The sequence below is a fragment of the Strix uralensis genome, chromosome 1 (genome assembly GCF_047716275.1).
Source record: "Strix uralensis isolate ZFMK-TIS-50842 chromosome 1, bStrUra1, whole genome shotgun sequence".
NCBI lineage: Eukaryota > Metazoa > Chordata > Aves > Strigiformes > Strigidae > Strix > Strix uralensis.
Window position 1 is genome coordinate 8,619,444 of NC_133972.1, and position 24,183 is coordinate 8,643,626.

The window sequence follows — 24,183 nt, forward strand, 5'->3', positions numbered from 1 at the left end:
CAGAAAATTGAGAGCTCTGTGCAGAAAAATGAGGCTTTTTCACCCGAAAAAGGCATTTTGTGCCCGAAATTGAGAGCTTGGTGCAGAAAAATGAGGCTTTTCACCCCAAAAACGCGGGTTTAGCCCCCATGATAGGGTTTGTGCTGTAAAAAAGGAGAGGTAGGGCCCTGGAAACGAGGCACTGCTGCATAAAAGGGAGGTTGTTACCTGTAGAATCAAAACTTTGGATGCCAAAAATTAATCTTTGAGAGGTAAAATGGGGGTTTGTGCCCTAAAATTGAGAGCTTGGAGTAGGAAAATGAGGCTTTTAATCTGAAAACGGAGGTTTGTGCCCTAAAATTGAGATATTGGTGCAGAAAAATGAGGCTTTTAACCTGAAAAAGGAGGTTTGTGCCCTAAAATTGAGATATTGGTGAAGAAAAATGAGGCTTTTCACCCAAAAATTGAGAGCTTGTCCCTAAAATTGGGAGCTTGGAGTAGGAAAATGAGGCTTTTAATCTGAAAAAGAAGGTTTGTGCCATAAATTGAGATATTGGTGAAGAAAAATGAGGCTTTTAATCTGAAAATTGAGAGCTTGTCCCTAAAATTGAGAGCTTGGTGCAGAAAAATGAGGCTTTTCACCCAAAAAAGGAGAGCTTGTCCATAACATTGAAATATTGGTGCAGAAAAATGAGGCTTTTCAGGTGAAAAAGGTGGGTTTGGTGCTAAAATTGAGAGCTTGGTGCAGAAAAATGAGGCTTTTCTGGTGAAAAGGGCATTTTGTGCCCTAAAATTGCGAGCTTGTTGTAGGAAAATGAGGCTTTTTTACCCGAAAAAGGCAGGTTTTACCCTAAAATTGAGAGCTTGTTGTAGGAAAATGAGGCTTTTTTACCCGAAAAAGGCGGGTTTTACCCTAAAATTGCGAGCTTGTTGTAGGAAAATGAGGCTTTTCAGGTGAAAAAGGCGGGTTTTACCGTAAAATTGAGAGAGTGTTTCCGAAAAATGAGGCTTTTCAGGTGAAAAAGGTGGGTTTGGTGCAGAAAATTGAGAGCTCTGTGCAGAAAAATGAGGCTTTTTCACCCGAAAAAGGCATTTTGTGCCCGAAATTGAGAGCTTGGTGCAGAAAAATGAGGCTTTTCACCCCAAAAACGCGGGTTTAGCCCCCATGATAGGGTTTGTGCTGTAAAAAAGGAGAGGTAGGGCCCTGGAAACGAGGCACTGCTGCATAAAAGGGAGGTTGTTACCTGTAGAATCAAAACTTTGGATGCCAAAAATTAATCTTTGAGAGGTAAAATGGGGGTTTGTGCCCTAAAATTGAGAGCTTGGAGTAGGAAAATGAGGCTTTTAATCTGAAAACGGAGGTTTGTGCCCTAAAATTGAGATATTGGTGCAGAAAAATGAGGCTTTTAACCTGAAAAAGGAGGTTTGTGCCCTAAAATTGAGATATTGGTGCAGAAAAATGAGGCTTTTAACCTGAAAAAGGAGGTTTGTGCCCTAAAATTGAGATATTGGTGAAGAAAAATGAGGTTTTTCACCCAAAAATTGAGAGCTTGTCCCTAAAATTGGGAGCTTGGAGTAGGAAAATGAGGCTTTTAATCTTAAAAAGGAGGTTTGTGCCATAAATTGAGATATTGGTGAAGAAAAATGAGGCTTTTAATCTGAAAATTGAGAGCTTGTCCCTAAAATTGAGAGCTTGGTGCAGAAAAATGAGGCTTTTCACCCAAAAAAGGAGAGCTTGTCCATAACATTGAAATATTGGTGCAGAAAAATGAGGCTTTTCAGGTGAAAAAGGTGGGTTTGGTGCTAAAATTGAGAGCTTGGTGCAGAAAAATGAGGCTTTTCTGGTGAAAAGGGCATTTTGTGCCCTAAAATTGCGAGCTTGTTGTAGGAAAATGAGGCTTTTTTACCCGAAAAAGGCAGGTTTTACCCTAAAATTGAGAGCTTGTTGTAGGAAAATGAGGCTTTTTTACCTGAAAAAGGCGGGTTTTACCCTAAAATTGCGAGCTTGTTGTAGGAAAATGAGGCTTTTCAGGTGAAAAAGGCGGGTTTTACCGTAAAATTGAGAGAGTGTTTCCGAAAAATGAAGCTTTTCAGGTGAAAAAGGTGGGTTTGGTGCAGAAAATTGAGAGCTCTGTGCAGAAAAATGAGGCTTTTTCACCCGAAAAAGGCATTTTGTGCCCGAAATTGAGAGCTTGGTGCAGAAAAATGAGGCTTTTCACCCCAAAAACGCGGGTTTAGCCCCCATGATAGGGTTTGTGCTGTAAAAAAGGAGAGGTAGGGCCCTGGAAACGAGGCACTGCTGCATAAAAGGGAGGTTGTTACCTGTAGAATCAAAAGCTTGGATGCCAAAAATTAATCTTTGAGAGGTAAAATGGGGGTTTGTGCCCTAAAATTGAGAGCTTGGAGTAGGAAAATGAGGCTTTTAATCTGAAAAAGGAGGTTTGTGCCCTAAAATTGAGATATTGGTGCAGAAAAATGAGGCTTTTAACCTGAAAAAGGAGGTTTGTGCCCTAAAATTGAGATATTGGTGAAGAAAAATGAGGCTTTTCACCCAAAAATTGAGAGCTTGTCCCTAAAATTGGGAGCTTGGAGTAGGAAAATGAGGCTTTTAATCTTAAAAAGGAGGTTTGTGCCATAAATTGAGATATTGGTGAAGAAAAATGAGGCTTTTAATCTGAAAATTGAGAGCTTGTCCCTAAAATTGAGAGCTTGGTGCAGAAAAATGAGGCTTTTCACCCAAAAAAGGAGAGCTTGTCCATAACATTGAAATATTGGTGCAGAAAAATGAGGCTTTTCAGGTGAAAAAGGTGGGTTTGGTGCTAAAATTGAGAGCTTGGTGCAGAAAAATGAGGCTTTTCTGGTGAAAAGGGCATTTTGTGCCCTAAAATTGCGAGCTTGTTGTAGGAAAATGAGGCTTTTTTACCCGAAAAAGGCAGGTTTTACCCTAAAATTGAGAGCTTGTTGTAGGAAAATGAGGCTTTTCAGGTGAAAAAGGTGGGTTTGGTGCAGAAAATTGAGAGCTCTGTGCAGAAAAATGAGGCTTTTTCACCCGAAAAAGGCATTTTGTGCCCGAAATTGAGAGCTTGGTGCAGAAAAATGAGGCTTTTCACCCCAAAAACGCGGGTTTAGCCCCCATGATAGGGTTTGTGCTGTAAAAAAGGAGAGGTAGGGCCCTGGAAACGAGGCACTGCTGCATAAAAGGGAGGTTGTTACCTGTAGAATCAAAACTTTGGATGCCAAAAATTAATCTTTGAGAGGTAAAATGGGGGTTTGTGCCCTAAAATTGAGAGCTTGGAGTAGGAAAATGAGGCTTTTAATCTGAAAAAGGAGGTTTGTGCCCTAAAATTGAGATATTGGTGCAGAAAAATGAGGCTTTTAACCTGAAAAAGGAGGTTTGTGCCCTAAAATTGAGATATTGGTGAAGAAAAATGAGGCTTTTCACCCAAAAATTGAGAGCTTGTCCCTAAAATTGGGAGCTTGGAGTAGGAAAATGAGGCTTTTAATCTGAAAAAGGAGGTTTGTGCCATAAATTGAGATATTGGTGAAGAAAAATGAGGCTTTTAATCTGAAAATTGAGAGCTTGTCCCTAAAATTGAGAGCTTGGTGCAGAAAAATGAGGCTTTTCACCCAAAAAAGGAGAGCTTGTCCATAACATTGAAATATTGGTGCAGAAAAATGAGGCTTTTCAGGTGAAAAAGGTGGGTTTGGTGCTAAAATTGAGAGCTTGGTGCAGAAAAATGAGGCTTTTCTGGTGAAAAGGGCATTTTGTGCCCTAAAATTGCGAGCTTGTTGTAGGAAAATGAGGCTTTTTTACCCGAAAAAGGCAGGTTTTACCCTAAAATTGAGAGCTTGTTGTAGGAAAATGAGGCTTTTTTACCCGAAAAAGGCGGGTTTTACCCTAAAATTGAGAGCTTGTTGTAGGAAAATGAGGCTTTTCAGGTGAAAAAGGCGGGTTTTACCGTAAAATTGAGAGAGTGTTTCCGAAAAATGAGGCTTTTCAGGTGAAAAAGGTGGGTTTGGTGCAGAAAATTGAGAGCTCTGTGCAGAAAAATGAGGCTTTTTCACCCGAAAAAGGCATTTTGTGCCCGAAATTGAGAGCTTGGTGCAGAAAAATGAGGCTTTTCACCCCAAAAACGCGGGTTTAGCCCCCATGATAGGGTTTGTGCTGTAAAAAAGGAGAGGTAGGGCCCTGGAAACGAGGCACTGCTGCATAAAAGGGAGGTTGTTACCTGTAGAATCAAAACTTTGGATGCCAAAAATTAATCTTTGAGAGGTAAAATGGGGGTTTGTGCCCTAAAATTGAGAGCTTGGAGTAGGAAAATGAGGCTTTTAATCTGAAAAAGGAGGTTTGTGCCCTAAAATTGAGATATTGGTGAAGAAAAATGAGGCTTTTCACCCAAAAATTGAGAGCTTGTCCCTAAAATTGAGAGCTTGGAGTAGGAAAATGAGGCTTTTAATCTGAAAAAGGAGGTTTGTGCCCTAAAATTGAGATATTGGTGAAGAAAAATGAGGCTTTTCACCCAAAAATTGAGAGCTTGTCCCTAAAATTGAGAGCTTGGTGCAGAAAAATGAGGCTTTTCACCCAAAAATTGAGAGATTATCCCTAAAATTGAGAGCTTGGAGTAGGAAAATGAGGCTTTTAATCTGAAAACGGAGGTTTGTGCCCTAAAATTGAGATATTGGTGCAGAAAAATGAGGCTTTTCACCCCAAAAACGCGGGTTTAGCCCCCATGATAGGGTTTGTGCTGTAAAAAAGGAGAGGTAGGGCCCTGGAAACGAGGCACTGCTGCATAAAAGGGAGGTTGTTACCTGTAGAATCAAAACTTTGGATGCCAAAAATTAATCTTTGAGAGGTAAAATGGGGGTTTGTGCCCTAAAATTGAGAGCTTGGAGTAGGAAAATGAGGCTTTTAATCTGAAAAAGGAGGTTTGTGCCCTAAAATTGAGATATTGGTGCAGAAAAATGAGGCTTTTAACCTGAAAAAGGAGGTTTGTGCCCTAAAATTGAGATATTGGTGAAGAAAAATGAGGCTTTTCACCCAAAAATTGAGAGCTTGTCCCTAAAATTGGGAGCTTGGAGTAGGAAAATGAGGCTTTTAATCTGAAAAAGGAGGTTTGTGCCATAAATTGAGATATTGGTGAAGAAAAATGAGGCTTTTAATCTGAAAATTGAGAGCTTGTCCCTAAAATTGAGAGCTTGGTGCAGAAAAATGAGGCTTTTCACCCAAAAAAGGAGAGCTTGTCCATAACATTGAAATATTGGTGCAGAAAAATGAGGCTTTTCAGGTGAAAAAGGTGGGTTTGGTGCTAAAATTGAGAGCTTGGTGCAGAAAAATGAGGCTTTTCTGGTGAAAAGGGCATTTTGTGCCCTAAAATTGCGAGCTTGTTGTAGGAAAATGAGGCTTTTTTACCCGAAAAAGGCAGGTTTTACCCTAAAATTGAGAGCTTGTTGTAGGAAAATGAGGCTTTTTTACCCGAAAAAGGCGGGTTTTACCCTAAAATTGAGAGCTTGTTGTAGGAAAATGAGGCTTTTCAGGTGAAAAAGGCGGGTTTTACCGTAAAATTGAGAGAGTGTTTCCGAAAAATGAGGCTTTTCAGGTGAAAAAGGTGGGTTTGGTGCAGAAAATTGAGAGCTCTGTGCAGAAAAATGAGGCTTTTTCACCCGAAAAAGGCATTTTGTGCCCGAAATTGAGAGCTTGGTGCAGAAAAATGAGGCTTTTCACCCCAAAAACGCGGGTTTAGCCCCCATGATAGGGTTTGTGCTGTAAAAAAGGAGAGGTAGGGCCCTGGAAACGAGGCACTGCTGCATAAAAGGGAGGTTGTTACCTGTAGAATCAAAAGCTTGGATGCCAAAAATTAATCTTTGAGAGGTAAAATGGGGGTTTGTGCCCTAAAATTGAGAGCTTGGAGTAGGAAAATGAGGCTTTTAATCTGAAAAAGGAGGTTTGTGCCCTAAAATTGAGATATTGGTGCAGAAAAATGAGGCTTTTAACCTGAAAAAGGAGGTTTGTGCCCTAAAATTGAGATATTGGTGAAGAAAAATGAGGCTTTTCACCCAAAAATTGAGAGCTTGTCCCTAAAATTGGGAGCTTGGAGTAGGAAAATGAGGCTTTTAATCTTAAAAAGGAGGTTTGTGCCATAAATTGAGATATTGGTGAAGAAAAATGAGGCTTTTAATCTGAAAATTGAGAGCTTGTCCCTAAAATTGAGAGCTTGGTGCAGAAAAATGAGGCTTTTCACCCAAAAAAGGAGAGCTTGTCCATAACATTGAAATATTGGTGCAGAAAAATGAGGCTTTTCAGGTGAAAAAGGTGGGTTTGGTGCTAAAATTGAGAGCTTGGTGCAGAAAAATGAGGCTTTTCTGGTGAAAAGGGCATTTTGTGCCCTAAAATTGCGAGCTTGTTGTAGGAAAATGAGGCTTTTTTACCCGAAAAAGGCAGGTTTTACCCTAAAATTGAGAGCTTGTTGTAGGAAAATGAGGCTTTTCAGGTGAAAAAGGTGGGTTTGGTGCAGAAAATTGAGAGCTCTGTGCAGAAAAATGAGGCTTTTTCACCCGAAAAAGGCATTTTGTGCCCGAAATTGAGAGCTTGGTGCAGAAAAATGAGGCTTTTCACCCCAAAAACGCGGGTTTAGCCCCCATGATAGGGTTTGTGCTGTAAAAAAGGAGAGGTAGGGCCCTGGAAACGAGGCACTGCTGCATAAAAGGGAGGTTGTTACCTGTAGAATCAAAACTTTGGATGCCAAAAATTAATCTTTGAGAGGTAAAATGGGGGTTTGTGCCCTAAAATTGAGAGCTTGGAGTAGGAAAATGAGGCTTTTAATCTGAAAAAGGAGGTTTGTGCCCTAAAATTGAGATATTGGTGCAGAAAAATGAGGCTTTTAACCTGAAAAAGGAGGTTTGTGCCCTAAAATTGAGATATTGGTGAAGAAAAATGAGGCTTTTCACCCAAAAATTGAGAGCTTGTCCCTAAAATTGGGAGCTTGGAGTAGGAAAATGAGGCTTTTAATCTGAAAAAGGAGGTTTGTGCCATAAATTGAGATATTGGTGAAGAAAAATGAGGCTTTTAATCTGAAAATTGAGAGCTTGTCCCTAAAATTGAGAGCTTGGTGCAGAAAAATGAGGCTTTTCACCCAAAAAAGGAGAGCTTGTCCATAACATTGAAATATTGGTGCAGAAAAATGAGGCTTTTCAGGTGAAAAAGGTGGGTTTGGTGCTAAAATTGAGAGCTTGGTGCAGAAAAATGAGGCTTTTCTGGTGAAAAGGGCATTTTGTGCCCTAAAATTGCGAGCTTGTTGTAGGAAAATGAGGCTTTTTTACCCGAAAAAGGCAGGTTTTACCCTAAAATTGAGAGCTTGTTGTAGGAAAATGAGGCTTTTTTACCCGAAAAAGGCGGGTTTTACCCTAAAATTGAGAGCTTGTTGTAGGAAAATGAGGCTTTTCAGGTGAAAAAGGCGGGTTTTACCGTAAAATTGAGAGAGTGTTTCCGAAAAATGAGGCTTTTCAGGTGAAAAAGGTGGGTTTGGTGCAGAAAATTGAGAGCTCTGTGCAGAAAAATGAGGCTTTTTCACCCGAAAAAGGCATTTTGTGCCCGAAATTGAGAGCTTGGTGCAGAAAAATGAGGCTTTTCACCCCAAAAACGCGGGTTTAGCCCCCATGATAGGGTTTGTGCTGTAAAAAAGGAGAGGTAGGGCCCTGGAAACGAGGCACTGCTGCATAAAAGGGAGGTTGTTACCTGTAGAATCAAAACTTTGGATGCCAAAAATTAATCTTTGAGAGGTAAAATGGGGGTTTGTGCCCTAAAATTGAGAGCTTGGAGTAGGAAAATGAGGCTTTTAATCTGAAAAAGGAGGTTTGTGCCCTAAAATTGAGATATTGGTGAAGAAAAATGAGGCTTTTCACCCAAAAATTGAGAGCTTGTCCCTAAAATTGAGAGCTTGGAGTAGGAAAATGAGGCTTTTAATCTGAAAAAGGAGGTTTGTGCCCTAAAATTGAGATATTGGTGAAGAAAAATGAGGCTTTTCACCCAAAAATTGAGAGCTTGTCCCTAAAATTGAGAGCTTGGTGCAGAAAAATGAGGCTTTTCACCCAAAAATTGAGAGATTATCCCTAAAATTGAGAGCTTGGAGTAGGAAAATGAGGCTTTTAATCTGAAAACGGAGGTTTGTGCCCTAAAATTGAGATATTGGTGCAGAAAAATGAGGCTTTTCACCCCAAAAACGCGGGTTTAGCCCCCATGATAGGGTTTGTGCTGTAAAAAAGGAGAGGTAGGGCCCTGGAAACGAGGCACTGCTGCATAAAAGGGAGGTTGTTACCTGTAGAATCAAAACTTTGGATGCCAAAAATTAATCTTTGAGAGGTAAAATGGGGGTTTGTGCCCTAAAATTGAGAGCTTGGAGTAGGAAAATGAGGCTTTTAATCTGAAAAAGGAGGTTTGTGCCCTAAAATTGAGATATTGGTGCAGAAAAATGAGGCTTTTAACCTGAAAAAGGAGGTTTGTGCCCTAAAATTGAGATATTGGTGAAGAAAAATGAGGCTTTTCACCCAAAAATTGAGAGCTTGTCCCTAAAATTGGGAGCTTGGAGTAGGAAAATGAGGCTTTTAATCTGAAAAAGGAGGTTTGTGCCATAAATTGAGATATTGGTGAAGAAAAATGAGGCTTTTAATCTGAAAATTGAGAGCTTGTCCCTAAAATTGAGAGCTTGGTGCAGAAAAATGAGGCTTTTCACCCAAAAAAGGAGAGCTTGTCCATAACATTGAAATATTGGTGCAGAAAAATGAGGCTTTTCAGGTGAAAAAGGTGGGTTTGGTGCTAAAATTGAGAGCTTGGTGCAGAAAAATGAGGCTTTTCTGGTGAAAAGGGCATTTTGTGCCCTAAAATTGCGAGCTTGTTGTAGGAAAATGAGGCTTTTTTACCCGAAAAAGGCAGGTTTTACCCTAAAATTGAGAGCTTGTTGTAGGAAAATGAGGCTTTTTTACCCGAAAAAGGCGGGTTTTACCCTAAAATTGCGAGCTTGTTGTAGGAAAATGAGGCTTTTCAGGTGAAAAAGGCGGGTTTTACCGTAAAATTGAGAGAGTGTTTCCGAAAAATGAGGCTTTTCAGGTGAAAAAGGTGGGTTTGGTGCAGAAAATTGAGAGCTCTGTGCAGAAAAATGAGGCTTTTTCACCCGAAAAAGGCATTTTGTGCCCGAAATTGAGAGCTTGGTGCAGAAAAATGAGGCTTTTCACCCCAAAAACGCGGGTTTAGCCCCCATGATAGGGTTTGTGCTGTAAAAAAGGAGAGGTAGGGCCCTGGAAACGAGGCACTGCTGCATAAAAGGGAGGTTGTTACCTGTAGAATCAAAACTTTGGATGCCAAAAATTAATCTTTGAGAGGTAAAATGGGGGTTTGTGCCCTAAAATTGAGAGCTTGGAGTAGGAAAATGAGGCTTTTAATCTGAAAAAGGAGGTTTGTGCCCTAAAATTGAGATATTGGTGCAGAAAAATGAGGCTTTTAACCTGAAAAAGGAGGTTTGTGCCCTAAAATTGAGATATTGGTGAAGAAAAATGAGGCTTTTCACCCAAAAATTGAGAGCTTGTCCCTAAAATTGGGAGCTTGGAGTAGGAAAATGAGGCTTTTAATCTGAAAAAGGAGGTTTGTGCCATAAATTGAGATATTGGTGAAGAAAAATGAGGCTTTTAATCTGAAAATTGAGAGCTTGTCCCTAAAATTGAGAGCTTGGTGCAGAAAAATGAGGCTTTTCACCCAAAAAAGGAGAGCTTGTCCATAACATTGAAATATTGGTGCAGAAAAATGAGGCTTTTCAGGTGAAAAAGGTGGGTTTGGTGCTAAAATTGAGAGCTTGGTGCAGAAAAATGAGGCTTTTCTGGTGAAAAGGGCATTTTGTGCCCTAAAATTGCGAGCTTGTTGTAGGAAAATGAGGCTTTTTTACCCGAAAAAGGCAGGTTTTACCCTAAAATTGAGAGCTTGTTGTAGGAAAATGAGGCTTTTTTACCCGAAAAAGGCGGGTTTTACCCTAAAATTGCGAGCTTGTTGTAGGAAAATGAGGCTTTTCAGGTGAAAAAGGCGGGTTTTACCGTAAAATTGAGAGAGTGTTTCCGAAAAATGAGGCTTTTCAGGTGAAAAAGGTGAGTTTGGTGCAGAAAATTGAGAGCTCTGTGCAGAAAAATGAGGCTTTTTCACCCGAAAAAGGCATTTTGTGCCCGAAATTGAGAGCTTGGTGCAGAAAAATGAGGCTTTTCACCCCAAAAACGCGGGTTTAGCCCCCATGATAGGGTTTGTGCTGTAAAAAAGGAGAGGTAGGGCCCTGGAAACGAGGCACTGCTGCATAAAAGGGAGGTTGTTACCTGTAGAATCAAAACTTTGGATGCCAAAAATTAATCTTTGAGAGGTAAAATGGGGGTTTGTGCCCTAAAATTGAGAGCTTGGAGTAGGAAAATGAGGCTTTTAATCTGAAAAAGGAGGTTTGTGCCCTAAAATTGAGATATTGGTGAAGAAAAATGAGGCTTTTCACCCAAAAATTGAGAGCTTGTCCCTAAAATTGAGAGCTTGGAGTAGGAAAATGAGGCTTTTAATCTGAAAAAGGAGGTTTGTGCCCTAAAATTGAGATATTGGTGAAGAAAAATGAGGCTTTTCACCCAAAAATTGAGAGCTTGTCCCTAAAATTGAGAGCTTGGTGCAGAAAAATGAGGCTTTTCACCCAAAAAAGGAGAGCTTGTCCATAACATTGAAATATTGGTGCAGAAAAATGAGGCTTTTCAGGTGAAAAAGGTGGGTTTGGTGCTAAAATTGAGAGCTTGGTGCAGAAAAATGAGGCTTTTCTGGTGAAAAGGGCATTTTGTGCCCTAAAATTGCGAGCTTGTTGTAGGAAAATGAGGCTTTTTTACCCGAAAAAGGCAGGTTTTACCCTAAAATTGCGAGCTTGTTGTAGGAAAATGAGGCTTTTTTACCCGAAAAAGGCGGGTTTTACCCTAAAATTGAGAGCTTGTTGTAGGAAAATGAGGCTTTTCAGGTGAAAAAGGCAGGTTTTACCGTAAAATTGAGAGAGTGTTTCCGAAAAATGAGGCTTTTCAGGTGAAAAAGGTGGGTTTGGTGCAGAAAATTGAGAGCTCTGTGCAGAAAAATGAGGCTTTTTCACCCGAAAAAGGCATTTTGTGCCCGAAATTGAGAGCTTGGTGCAGAAAAATGAGGCTTTTCACCCCAAAAACGCGGGTTTAGCCCCCATGATAGGGTTTGTGCTGTAAAAAAGGAGAGGTAGGGCCCTGGAAACGAGGCACTGCTGCATAAAAGGGAGGTTGTTACCTGTAGAATCAAAACTTTGGATGCCAAAAATTAATCTTTGAGAGGTAAAATGGGGGTTTGTGCCCTAAAATTGAGAGCTTGGAGTAGGAAAATGAGGCTTTTAATCTGAAAACGGAGGTTTGTGCCCTAAAATTGAGATATTGGTGCAGAAAAATGAGGCTTTTAACCTGAAAAAGGAGGTTTGTGCCCTAAAATTGAGATATTGGTGAAGAAAAATGAGGCTTTTCACCCAAAAATTGAGAGCTTGTCCCTAAAATTGGGAGCTTGGAGTAGGAAAATGAGGCTTTTAATCTGAAAAAGGAGGTTTGTGCCATAAATTGAGATATTGGTGAAGAAAAATGAGGCTTTTAATCTGAAAATTGAGAGCTTGTCCCTAAAATTGAGAGCTTGGTGCAGAAAAATGAGGCTTTTCACCCAAAAAAGGAGAGCTTGTCCATAACATTGAAATATTGGTGCAGAAAAATGAGGCTTTTCAGGTGAAAAAGGTGGGTTTGGTGCTAAAATTGAGAGCTTGGTGCAGAAAAATGAGGCTTTTCTGGTGAAAAGGGCATTTTGTGCCCTAAAATTGCGAGCTTGTTGTAGGAAAATGAGGCTTTTTTACCCGAAAAAGGCAGGTTTTACCCTAAAATTGAGAGCTTGTTGTAGGAAAATGAGGCTTTTTTACCCGAAAAAGGCGGGTTTTACCCTAAAATTGAGAGCTTGTTGTAGGAAAATGAGGCTTTTCAGGTGAAAAAGGCAGGTTTTACCGTAAAATTGAGAGAGTGTTTCCGAAAAATGAGGCTTTTCAGGTGAAAAAGGTGGGTTTGGTGCAGAAAATTGAGAGCTCTGTGCAGAAAAATGAGGCTTTTTCACCCGAAAAAGGCATTTTGTGCCCGAAATTGAGAGCTTGGTGCAGAAAAATGAGGCTTTTCACCCCAAAAACGCGGGTTTAGCCCCCATGATAGGGTTTGTGCTGTAAAAAAGGAGAGGTAGGGCCCTGGAAACGAGGCACTGCTGCATAAAAGGGAGGTTGTTACCTGTAGAATCAAAACTTTGGATGCCAAAAATTAATCTTTGAGAGGTAAAATGGGGGTTTGTGCCCTAAAATTGAGAGCTTGGAGTAGGAAAATGAGGCTTTTAATCTGAAAAAGGAGGTTTGTGCCCTAAAATTGAGATATTGGTGCAGAAAAATGAGGCTTTTAACCTGAAAAAGGAGGTTTGTGCCCTAAAATTGAGATATTGGTGAAGAAAAATGAGGCTTTTCACCCAAAAATTGAGAGCTTGTCCCTAAAATTGGGAGCTTGGAGTAGGAAAATGAGGCTTTTAATCTGAAAAAGGAGGTTTGTGCCATAAATTGAGATATTGGTGAAGAAAAATGAGGCTTTTAATCTGAAAATTGAGAGCTTGTCCCTAAAATTGAGAGCTTGGTGCAGAAAAATGAGGCTTTTCACCCAAAAAAGGAGAGCTTGTCCATAACATTGAAATATTGGTGCAGAAAAATGAGGCTTTTCAGGTGAAAAAGGTGGGTTTGGTGCTAAAATTGAGAGCTTGGTGCAGAAAAATGAGGCTTTTCTGGTGAAAAGGGCATTTTGTGCCCTAAAATTGCGAGCTTGTTGTAGGAAAATGAGGCTTTTTTACCCGAAAAAGGCAGGTTTTACCCTAAAATTGAGAGCTTGTTGTAGGAAAATGAGGCTTTTTTACCCGAAAAAGGCGGGTTTTACCCTAAAATTGAGAGCTTGTTGTAGGAAAATGAGGCTTTTCAGGTGAAAAAGGCGGGTTTTACCGTAAAATTGAGAGAGTGTTTCCGAAAAATGAGGCTTTTCAGGTGAAAAAGGTGGGTTTGGTGCAGAAAATTGAGAGCTCTGTGCAGAAAAATGAGGCTTTTTCACCCGAAAAAGGCATTTTGTGCCCGAAATTGAGAGCTTGGTGCAGAAAAATGAGGCTTTTCACCCCAAAAACGCGGGTTTAGCCCCCATGATAGGGTTTGTGCTGTAAAAAAGGAGAGGTAGGGCCCTGGAAACGAGGCACTGCTGCATAAAAGGGAGGTTGTTACCTGTAGAATCAAAACTTTGGATGCCAAAAATTAATCTTTGAGAGGTAAAATGGGGGTTTGTGCCCTAAAATTGAGAGCTTGGAGTAGGAAAATGAGGCTTTTAATCTGAAAACGGAGGTTTGTGCCCTAAAATTGAGATATTGGTGCAGAAAAATGAGGCTTTTAACCTGAAAAAGGAGGTTTGTGCCCTAAAATTGAGATATTGGTGAAGAAAAATGAGGCTTTTCACCCAAAAATTGAGAGCTTGTCCCTAAAATTGGGAGCTTGGAGTAGGAAAATGAGGCTTTTAATCTGAAAAAGGAGGTTTGTGCCATAAATTGAGATATTGGTGAAGAAAAATGAGGCTTTTAATCTGAAAATTGAGAGCTTGTCCCTAAAATTGAGAGCTTGGTGCAGAAAAATGAGGCTTTTCACCCAAAAAAGGAGAGCTTGTCCATAACATTGAAATATTGGTGCAGAAAAATGAGGCTTTTCAGGTGAAAAAGGTGGGTTTGGTGCTAAAATTGAGAGCTTGGTGCAGAAAAATGAGGCTTTTCTGGTGAAAAGGGCATTTTGTGCCCTAAAATTGCGAGCTTGTTGTAGGAAAATGAGGCTTTTTTACCCGAAAAAGGCAGGTTTTACCCTAAAATTGAGAGCTTGTTGTAGGAAAATGAGGCTTTTTTACCCGAAAAAGGCGGGTTTTACCCTAAAATTGCGAGCTTGTTGTAGGAAAATGAGGCTTTTCAGGTGAAAAAGGCGGGTTTTACCGTAAAATTGAGAGAGTGTTTCCGAAAAATGAGGCTTTTCAGGTGAAAAAGGTGGGTTTGGTGCAGAAAATTGAGAGCTCTGTGCAGAAAAATGAGGCTTTTTCACCCGAAAAAGGCATTTTGTGCCCGAAATTGAGAGCTTGGTGCAGAAAAATGAGGCTTTTCACCCCAAAAACGCGGGTTTAGCCCCCATGATAGGGTTTGTGCTGTAAAAAAGGAGAGGTAGGGCCCTGGAAACGAGGCACTGCTGCATAAAAGGGAGGTTGTTACCTGTAGAATCAAAACTTTGGATGCCAAAAATTAATCTTTGAGAGGTAAAATGGGGGTTTGTGCCCTAAAATTGAGAGCTTGGAGTAGGAAAATGAGGCTTTTAATCTGAAAAAGGAGGTTTGTGCCCTAAAATTGAGATATTGGTGAAGAAAAATGAGGCTTTTCACCCAAAAATTGAGAGCTTGTCCCTAAAATTGAGAGCTTGGAGTAGGAAAATGAGGCTTTTAATCTGAAAAAGGAGGTTTGTGCCCTAAAATTGAGATATTGGTGAAGAAAAATGAGGCTTTTCACCCAAAAATTGAGAGCTTGTCCCTAAAATTGAGAGCTTGGTGCAGAAAAATGAGGCTTTTCACCCAAAAAAGGAGAGCTTGTCCATAACATTGAAATATTGGTGCAGAAAAATGAGGCTTTTCAGGTGAAAAAGGTGGGTTTGGTGCTAAAATTGAGAGCTTGGTGCAGAAAAATGAGGCTTTTCTGGTGAAAAGGGCATTTTGTGCCCTAAAATTGCGAGCTTGTTGTAGGAAAATGAGGCTTTTTTACCCGAAAAAGGCAGGTTTTACCCTAAAATTGAGAGCTTGTTGTAGGAAAATGAGGCTTTTTTACCCGAAAAAGGCGGGTTTTACCCTAAAATTGAGAGCTTGTTGTAGGAAAATGAGGCTTTTCAGGTGAAAAAGGCAGGTTTTACCGTAAAATTGAGAGAGTGTTTCCGAAAAATGAGGCTTTTCAGGTGAAAAAGGTGGGTTTGGTGCAGAAAATTGAGAGCTCTGTGCAGAAAAATGAGGCTTTTTCACCCGAAAAAGGCATTTTGTGCCCGAAATTGAGAGCTTGGTGCAGAAAAATGAGGCTTTTCACCCCAAAAACGCGGGTTTAGCCCCCATGATAGGGTTTGTGCTGTAAAAAAGGAGAGGTAGGGCCCTGGAAACGAGGCACTGCTGCATAAAAGGGAGGTTGTTACCTGTAGAATCAAAACTTTGGATGCCAAAAATTAATCTTTGAGAGGTAAAATGGGGGTTTGTGCCCTAAAATTGAGAGCTTGGAGTAGGAAAATGAGGCTTTTAATCTGAAAAAGGAGGTTTGTGCCCTAAAATTGAGATATTGGTGCAGAAAAATGAGGCTTTTAACCTGAAAAAGGAGGTTTGTGCCCTAAAATTGAGATATTGGTGAAGAAAAATGAGGCTTTTCACCCAAAAATTGAGAGCTTGTCCCTAAAATTGGGAGCTTGGAGTAGGAAAATGAGGCTTTTAATCTGAAAAAGGAGGTTTGTGCCATAAATTGAGATATTGGTGAAGAAAAATGAGGCTTTTAATCTGAAAATTGAGAGCTTGTCCCTAAAATTGAGAGCTTGGTGCAGAAAAATGAGGCTTTTCACCCAAAAAAGGAGAGCTTGTCCATAACATTGAAATATTGGTGCAGAAAAATGAGGCTTTTCAGGTGAAAAAGGTGGGTTTGGTGCTAAAATTGAGAGCTTGGTGCAGAAAAATGAGGCTTTTCTGGTGAAAAGGGCATTTTGTGCCCTAAAATTGCGAGCTTGTTGTAGGAAAATGAGGCTTTTTTACCCGAAAAAGGCAGGTTTTACCCTAAAATTGAGAGCTTGTTGTAGGAAAATGAGGCTTTTTTACCCGAAAAAGGCGGGTTTTACCCTAAAATTGAGAGCTTGTTGTAGGAAAATGAGGCTTTTCAGGTGAAAAAGGCGGGTTTTACCGTAAAATTGAGAGAGTGTTTCCGAAAAATGAGGCTTTTCAGGTGAAAAAGGTGGGTTTGGTGCAGAAAATTGAGAGCTCTGTGCAGAAAAATGAGGCTTTTTCACCCGAAAAAGGCATTTTGTGCCCGAAATTGAGAGCTTGGTGCAGAAAAATGAGGCTTTTCACCCCAAAAACGCGGGTTTAGCCCCCATGATAGGGTTTGTGCTGTAAAAAAGGAGAGGTAGGGCCCTGGAAACGAGGCACTGCTGCATAAAAGGGAGGTTGTTACCTGTAGAATCAAAACTTTGGATGCCAAAAATTAATCTTTGAGAGGTAAAATGGGGGTTTGTGCCCTAAAATTGAGAGCTTGGAGTAGGAAAATGAGGCTTTTAATCTGAAAACGGAGGTTTGTGCCCTAAAATTGAGATATTGGTGCAGAAAAATGAGGCTTTTAACCTGAAAAAGGAGGTTTGTGCCCTAAAATTGAGATATTGGTGAAGAAAAATGAGGCTTTTCACCCAAAAATTGAGAGCTTGTCCCTAAAATTGGGAGCTTGGAGTAGGAAAATGAGGCTTTTAATCTGAAAAAGGAGGTTTGTGCCATAAATTGAGATATTGGTGAAGAAAAATGAGGCTTTTAATCTGAAAATTGAGAGCTTGTCCCTAAAATTGAGAGCTTGGTGCAGAAAAATGAGGCTTTTCACCCAAAAAAGGAGAGCTTGTCCATAACATTGAAATATTGGTGCAGAAAAATGAGGCTTTTCAGGTGAAAAAGGTGGGTTTGGTGCTAAAATTGAGAGCTTGGTGCAGAAAAATGAGGCTTTTCTGGTGAAAAGGGCATTTTGTGCCCTAAAATTGCGAGCTTGTTGTAGGAAAATGAGGCTTTTTTACCCGAAAAAGGCAGGTTTTACCCTAAAATTGAGAGCTTGTTGTAGGAAAATGAGGCTTTTTTACCCGAAAAAGGCGGGTTTTACCCTAAAATTGAGAGCTTGTTGTAGGAAAATGAGGCTTTTCAGGTGAAAAAGGCGGGTTTTACCGTAAAATTGAGAGAGTGTTTCCGAAAAATGAGGCTTTTCAGGTGAAAAAGGTGGGTTTGGTGCAGAAAATTGAGAGCTCTGTGCAGAAAAATGAGGCTTTTTCACCCGAAAAAGGCATTTTGTGCCCGAAATTGAGAGCTTGGTGCAGAAAAATGAGGCTTTTCACCCCAAAAACGCGGGTTTAGCCCCCATGATAGGGTTTGTGCTGTAAAAAAGGAGAGGTAGGGCCCTGGAAACGAGGCACTGCTGCATAAAAGGGAGGTTGTTACCTGTAGAATCAAAACTTTGGATGCCAAAAATTAATCTTTGAGAGGTAAAATGGGGGTTTGTGCCCTAAAATTGAGAGCTTGGAGTAGGAAAATGAGGCTTTTAATCTGAAAAAGGAGGTTTGTGCCCTAAAATTGAGATATTGGTGAAGAAAAATGAGGCTTTTCACCCAAAAATTGAGAGCTTGTCCCTAAAATTGAGAGCTTGGAGTAGGAAAATGAGGCTTTTAATCTGAAAAAGGAGGTTTGTGCCCTAAAATTGAGATATTGGTGAAGAAAAATGAGGCTTTTCACCCAAAAATTGAGAGCTTGTCCCTAAAATTGAGAGCTTGGTGCAGAAAAATGAGGCTTTTCACCCAAAAAAGGAGAGCTTGTCCATAACATTGAAATATTGGTGCAGAAAAATGAGGCTTTTCAGGTGAAAAAGGTGGGTTTGGTGCTAAAATTGAGAGCTTGGTGCAGAAAAATGAGGCTTTTCTGGTGAAAAGGGCATTTTGTGCCCTAAAATTGCGAGCTTGTTGTAGGAAAATGAGGCTTTTTTACCCGAAAAAGGCAGGTTTTACCCTAAAATTGAGAGCTTGTTGTAGGAAAATGAGGCTTTTTTACCCGAAAAAGGCGGGTTTTACCCTAAAATTGAGAGCTTGTTGTAGGAAAATGAGGCTTTTCAGGTGAAAAAGGCGGGTTTTACCGTAAAATTGAGAGAGTGTTTCCGAAAAATGAGGCTTTTCAGGTGAAAAAGGTGGGTTTGGTGCAGAAAATTGAGAGCTCTGTGCAGAAAAATGAGGCTTTTTCACCCGAAAAAGGCATTTTGTGCCCGAAATTGAGAGCTTGGTGCAGAAAAATGAGGCTTTTCACCCCAAAAACGCGGGTTTAGCCCCCATGATAGGGTTTGTGCTGTAAAAAAGGAGAGGTAGGGCCCTGGAAACGAGGCACTGCTGCATAAAAGGGAGGTTGTTACCTGTAGAATCAAAACTTTGGATGCCAAAAATTAATCTTTGAGAGGTAAAATGGGGGTTTGTGCCCTAAAATTGAGAGCTTGGAGTAGGAAAATGAGGCTTTTAATCTGAAAACGGAGGTTTGTGCCCTAAAATTGAGATATTGGTGCAGAAAAATGAGGCTTTTCCACCCAAAAAAGGTGGGTTTTACCCTAAAATTGAGAGCTTGGTGAAGAAAAATGATTCTTTTCACCCGCAGAAATGCGGTTTCTGCCCTAAAATGGAGAGCTTGGTACAGAAAAATGAGGCTTTTCATCTGAAAAATGCAGGTTTGGCCTTAAAATTGCGCTATTGGTGCAGAAAAATGAGGCTTTTCACCCAAAAAAGGGAGCTTGTCCATAACATTGAAATATTGGTGCAGAAAAATGAGGCTTTTTAGGTGAAAAAGGTGGGTTTGGTGCTAAAATTGAGAGCTTGGTGCAGAAAAATGAGGCTTTTCTGGTGAAAAGGGCATTTTGTGCCCTAAAATTGCGAGCTTGTTGTAGGAAAATGAGGCTTTTTTACCCGAAAAAGGCAGGTTTTACCCTAAAATTGCGAGCTTGTTGTAGGAAAATGAGGCTTTTTTACCCGAAAAAGGCGGGTTTTACCCTAAAATTGAGAGCTTGTTGTAGGAAAATGAGGCTTTTCAGGTGAAAAAGGCGGGTTTTACCGTAAAATTGAGAGAGTGTTTCCGAAAAATGAGGCTTTTCAGGTGAAAAAGGTGGGTTTGGTGCAGAAAATTGAGAGCTCTGTGCAGAAAAATGAGGCTTTTTCACCCGAAAAAGGCATTTTGTGCCCGAAATTGAGAGCTTGGTGCAGAAAAATGAGGCTTTTCACCCCAAAAACGCGGGTTTAGCCCCCATGATAGGGTTTGTGCTGTAAAAAAGGAGAGGTAGGGCCCTGGAAACGAGGCACTGCTGCATAAAAGGGAGGTTGTTACCTGTAGAATCAAAACTTTGGATGCCAAAAATTAATCTTTGAGAGGTAAAATGGGGGTTTGTGCCCTAAAATTGAGAGCTTGGAGTAGGAAAATGAGGCTTTTAATCTGAAAAAGGAGGTTTGTGCCCTAAAATTGAGATATTGGTGCAGAAAAATGAGGCTTTTAACCTGAAAAAGGAGGTTTGTGCCCTAAAATTGAGATATTGGTGAAGAAAAATGAGGCTTTTCACCCAAAAATTGAGAGCTTGTCCCTAAAATTGGGAGCTTGGAGTAGGAAAATGAGGCTTTTAATCTGAAAAAGGAGGTTTGTGCCATAAATTGAGATATTGGTGAAGAAAAATGAGGCTTTTAATCTGAAAATTGAGAGCTTGTCCCTAAAATTGAGAGCTTGGTGCAGAAAAATGAGGCTTTTCACCCAAAAAAGGAGAGCTTGTCCATAACATTGAAATATTGGTGCAGAAAAATGAGGCTTTTCAGGTGAAAAAGGTGGGTTTGGTGCTAAAATTGAGAGTTTGGTGCAGAAAAATGAGGCTTTTCTGGTGAAAAGGGCATTTTGTGCCCTAAAATTGCGAGCTTGTTGTAGGAAAATGAGGCTTTTTTACCCGAAAAAGGCAGGTTTTACCCTAAAATTGAGAGCTTGTTGTAGGAAAATGAGGCTTTTTTACCCGAAAAAGGCGGGTTTTACCCTAAAATTGAGAGCTTGTTGTAGGAAAATGAGGCTTTTCAGGTGAAAAAGGCGGGTTTTACCGTAAAATTGAGAGAGTGTTTCCGAAAAATGAGGCTTTTCAGGTGAAAAAGGTGGGTTTGGTGCAGAAAATTGAGAGCTCTGTGCAGAAAAATGAGGCTTTTTCACCCGAAAAAGGCATTTTGTGCCCGAAATTGAGAGCTTGGTGCAGAAAAATGAGGCTTTTCACCCCAAAAACGCGGGTTTAGCCCCCATGATAGGGTTTGTGCTGTAAAAAAGGAGAGGTAGGGCCCTGGAAACGAGGCACTGCTGCATAAAAGGGAGGTTGTTACCTGTAGAATCAAAACTTTGGATGCCAAAAATTAATCTTTGAGAGGTAAAATGGGGGTTTGTGCCCTAAAATTGAGAGCTTGGAGTAGGAAAATGAGGCTTTTAATCTGAAAACGGAGGTTTGTGCCCTAAAATTGAGATATTGGTGCAGAAAAATGAGGCTTTTAACCTGAAAAAGGAGGTTTGTGCCCTAAAATTGAGATATTGGTGAAGAAAAATGAGGCTTTTCACCCAAAAATTGAGAGCTTGTCCCTAAAATTGGGAGCTTGGAGTAGGAAAATGAGGCTTTTAATCTTAAAAAGGAGGTTTGTGCCATAAATTGAGATATTGGTGAAGAAAAATGAGGCTTTTAATCTGAAAATTGAGAGCTTGTCCCTAAAATTGAGAGCTTGGTGCAGAAAAATGAGGCTTTTCACCCAAAAAAGGAGAGCTTGTCCATAACATTGAAATATTGGTGCAGAAAAATGAGGCTTTTCAGGTGAAAAAGGTGGGTTTGGTGCTAAAATTGAGAGCTTGGTGCAGAAAAATGAGGCTTTTCTGGTGAAAAGGGCATTTTGTGCCCTAAAATTGCGAGCTTGTTGTAGGAAAATGAGGCTTTTTTACCCGAAAAAGGCAGGTTTTACCCTAAAATTGCGAGCTTGTTGTAGGAAAATGAGGCTTTTTTACCCGAAAAAGGCGGGTTTTACCCTAAAATTGAGAGCTTGTTGTAGGAAAATGAGGCTTTTCAGGTGAAAAAGGCGGGTTTTACCGTAAAATTGAGAGAGTGTTTCCGAAAAATGAGGCTTTTCAGGTGAAAAAGGTGGGTTTGGTGCAGAAAATTGAGAGCTCTGTGCAGAAAAATGAGGCTTTTTCACCCGAAAAAGGCATTTTGTGCCCGAAATTGAGAGCTTGGTGCAGAAAAATGAGGCTTTTCACCCCAAAAACGCGGGTTTAGCCCCCATGATAGGGTTTGTGCTGTAAAAAAGGAGAGGTAGGGCCCTGGAAACGAGGCACTGCTGCATAAAAGGGAGGTTGTTACCTGTAGAATCAAAACTTTGGATGCCAAAAATTAATCTTTGAGAGGTAAAATGGGGGTTTGTGCCCTAAAATTGAGAGCTTGGAGTAGGAAAATGAGGCTTTTAATCTGAAAAAGGAGGTTTGTGCCCTAAAATTGAGATATTGGTGCAGAAAAATGAGGCTTTTAACCTGAAAAAGGAGGTTTGTGCCCTAAAATTGAGATATTGGTGAAGAAAAATGAGGCTTTTCACCCAAAAATTGAGAGCTTGTCCCTAAAATTGGGAGCTTGGAGTAGGAAAATGAGGCTTTTAATCTGAAAAAGGAGGTTTGTGCCATAAATTGAGATATTGGTGAAGAAAAATGAGGCTTTTAATCTGAAAATTGAGAGCTTGTCCCTAAAATTGAGAGCTTGGTGCAGAAAAATGAGGCTTTTCACCCAAAAAAGGAGAGCTTGTCCATAACATTGAAATATTGGTGCAGAAAAATGAGGCTTTTCAGGTGAAAAAGGTGGGTTTGGTGCTAAAATTGAGAGCTTGGTGCAGAAAAATGAGGCTTTTCTGGTGAAAAGGGCATTTTGTGCCCTAAAATTGCGAGCTTGTTGTAGGAAAATGAGGCTTTTTTACCCGAAAAAGGCAGGTTTTACCCTAAAATTGCGAGCTTGTTGTAGGAAAATGAGGCTTTTTTACCCGAAAAAGGCGGGTTTTACCCTAAAATTGAGAGCTTGTTGTAGGAAAATGAGGCTTTTCAGGTGAAAAAGGCGGGTTTTACCGTAAAATTGAGAGAGTGTTTCCGAAAAATGAGGCTTTTCAGGTGAAAAAGGTGGGTTTGGTGCAGAAAATTGAGAGCTCTGTGCAGAAAAATGAGGCTTTTTCACCCGAAAAAGGCATTTTGTGCCCGAAATTGAGAGCTTGGTGCAGAAAAATGAGGCTTTTCACCCCAAAAACGCGGGTTTAGCCCCCATGATAGGGTTTGTGCTGTAAAAAAGGAGAGGTAGGGCCCTGGAAACGAGGCACTGCTGCATAAAAGGGAGGTTGTTACCTGTAGAATCAAAACTTTGGATGCCAAAAATTAATCTTTGAGAGGTAAAATGGGGGTTTGTGCCCTAAAATTGAGAGCTTGGAGTAGGAAAATGAGGCTTTTAATCTGAAAAAGGAGGTTTGTGCCCTAAAATTGAGATATTGGTGAAGAAAAATGAGGCTTTTCACCCAAAAATTGAGAGCTTGTCCCTAAAATTGAGAGCTTGGAGTAGGAAAATGAGGCTTTTAATCTGAAAAAGGAGGTTTGTGCCCTAAAATTGAGATATTGGTGAAGAAAAATGAGGCTTTTCACCCAAAAATTGAGAGCTTGTCCCTAAAATTGAGAGCTTGGTGCAGAAAAATGAGGCTTTTCACCCAAAAATTGAGAGATTGTCCCTAAAATTGAGAGCTTGGAGTAGGAAAATGAGGCTTTTAATCTGAAAACGGAGGTTTGTGCCCTAAAATTGAGATATTGGTGCAGAAAAATGAGGCTTTTCCACCCAAAAAAGGTGGGTTTTACCCTAAAATTGAGAGCTTGGTGAAGAAAAATGATTCTTTTCACCCGCAGAAATGCGGTTTCTGCCCTAAAATGGAGAGCTTGGTACAGAAAAATGAGGCTTTTCATCTGAAAAATGCAGGTTTGGCCTTAAAATTGCGCTATTGGTGCAGAAAAATGAGGCTTTTCACCCAAAAAAGGGAGCTTGTCCATAACATTGAAATATTGGTGCAGAAAAATGAGGCTTTTTAGGTGAAAAAGGTGGGTTTGGTGCTAAAATTGAGAGCTTGTTGCAGAAAAATGAGGCTTTACGTGTGAAAAAGACGGTTTGTGCCCTAAAATTGAGAGCTTGGAGTAGGAAAATGAGGCTTTTAATCTGAAAAAGGAGGTTTGTGCCCTAAAATTGAGATATTGGTGCAGAAAAATGAGGCTTTTCCACCCAAAAAAGGTGGGTTTTACCCTAAAATTGAGAGCTTGTTGCAGAAAAATGAGGCTTTTCAGCAGAAAAAGGTTGTTTCCGCCCTAAAATTGAGAGCTTGGTACAGAAAAATGAGGTTTTTCACCCCAAAAGCGTGGGTTTAGCCCCCATGATAGGGTTTGTGCTGTATAAAAGTAGAGGTAGGGCCCTGGAAACGAGGCACTGCTGCATAAAAGGGAGGTTGTTACCTGTAGAATCAAAACTTTGGATGCCAAAAATTAATCTTTGAGAGGTAAAATGGGGGTTTGTGCCCTAAATTTGAGAGCTTGGAGTAGGAAAATGAGGCTTTTAATCTGAAAAAGGAGGTTTGTGCCCTAAAATTGAGATATTGGTGCAGAAAAATGAGGCTTTTAACCTGAAAAAGGAGGTTTGTGCCCTAAAATTGAGATATTGGTGAAGAAAAATGAGGCTTTTCACCCAAAAATTGAGAGCTTGTCCCTAAAATTGGGAGCTTGGAGTAGGAAAATGAGGCTTTTAATCTGAAAAAGGAGGTTTGTGCCATAAATTGAGATATTGGTGAAGAAAAATGAGGCTTTTAATCTGAAAATTGAGAGCTTGTCCCTAAAATTGAGAGCTTGGTGCAGAAAAATGAGGCTTTTCACCCAAAAAAGGAGAGCTTGTCCATAACATTGAAATATTGGTGCAGAAAAATGAGGCTTTTCAGGTGAAAAAGGCAGGTTTTACCCTAAAATTGAGAGTTTGGTGCAGAAAAATGAGGCTTTTCTGGTGAAAAGGGCATTTTGTGCCCTAAAATTGCGAGCTTGTTGTAGGAAAATGAGGCTTTTTTACCCGAAAAAGGCAGGTTTTACCCTAAAATTGAGAGCTTGTTGTAGGAAAATGAGGCTTTTTTACCCGAAAAAGGCGGGTTTTACCCTAAAATTGAGAGCTTGTTGTAGGAAAATGAGGCTTTTCAGGTGAAAAAGGCGGGTTTTACCGTAAAATTGAGAGAGTGTTTCCGA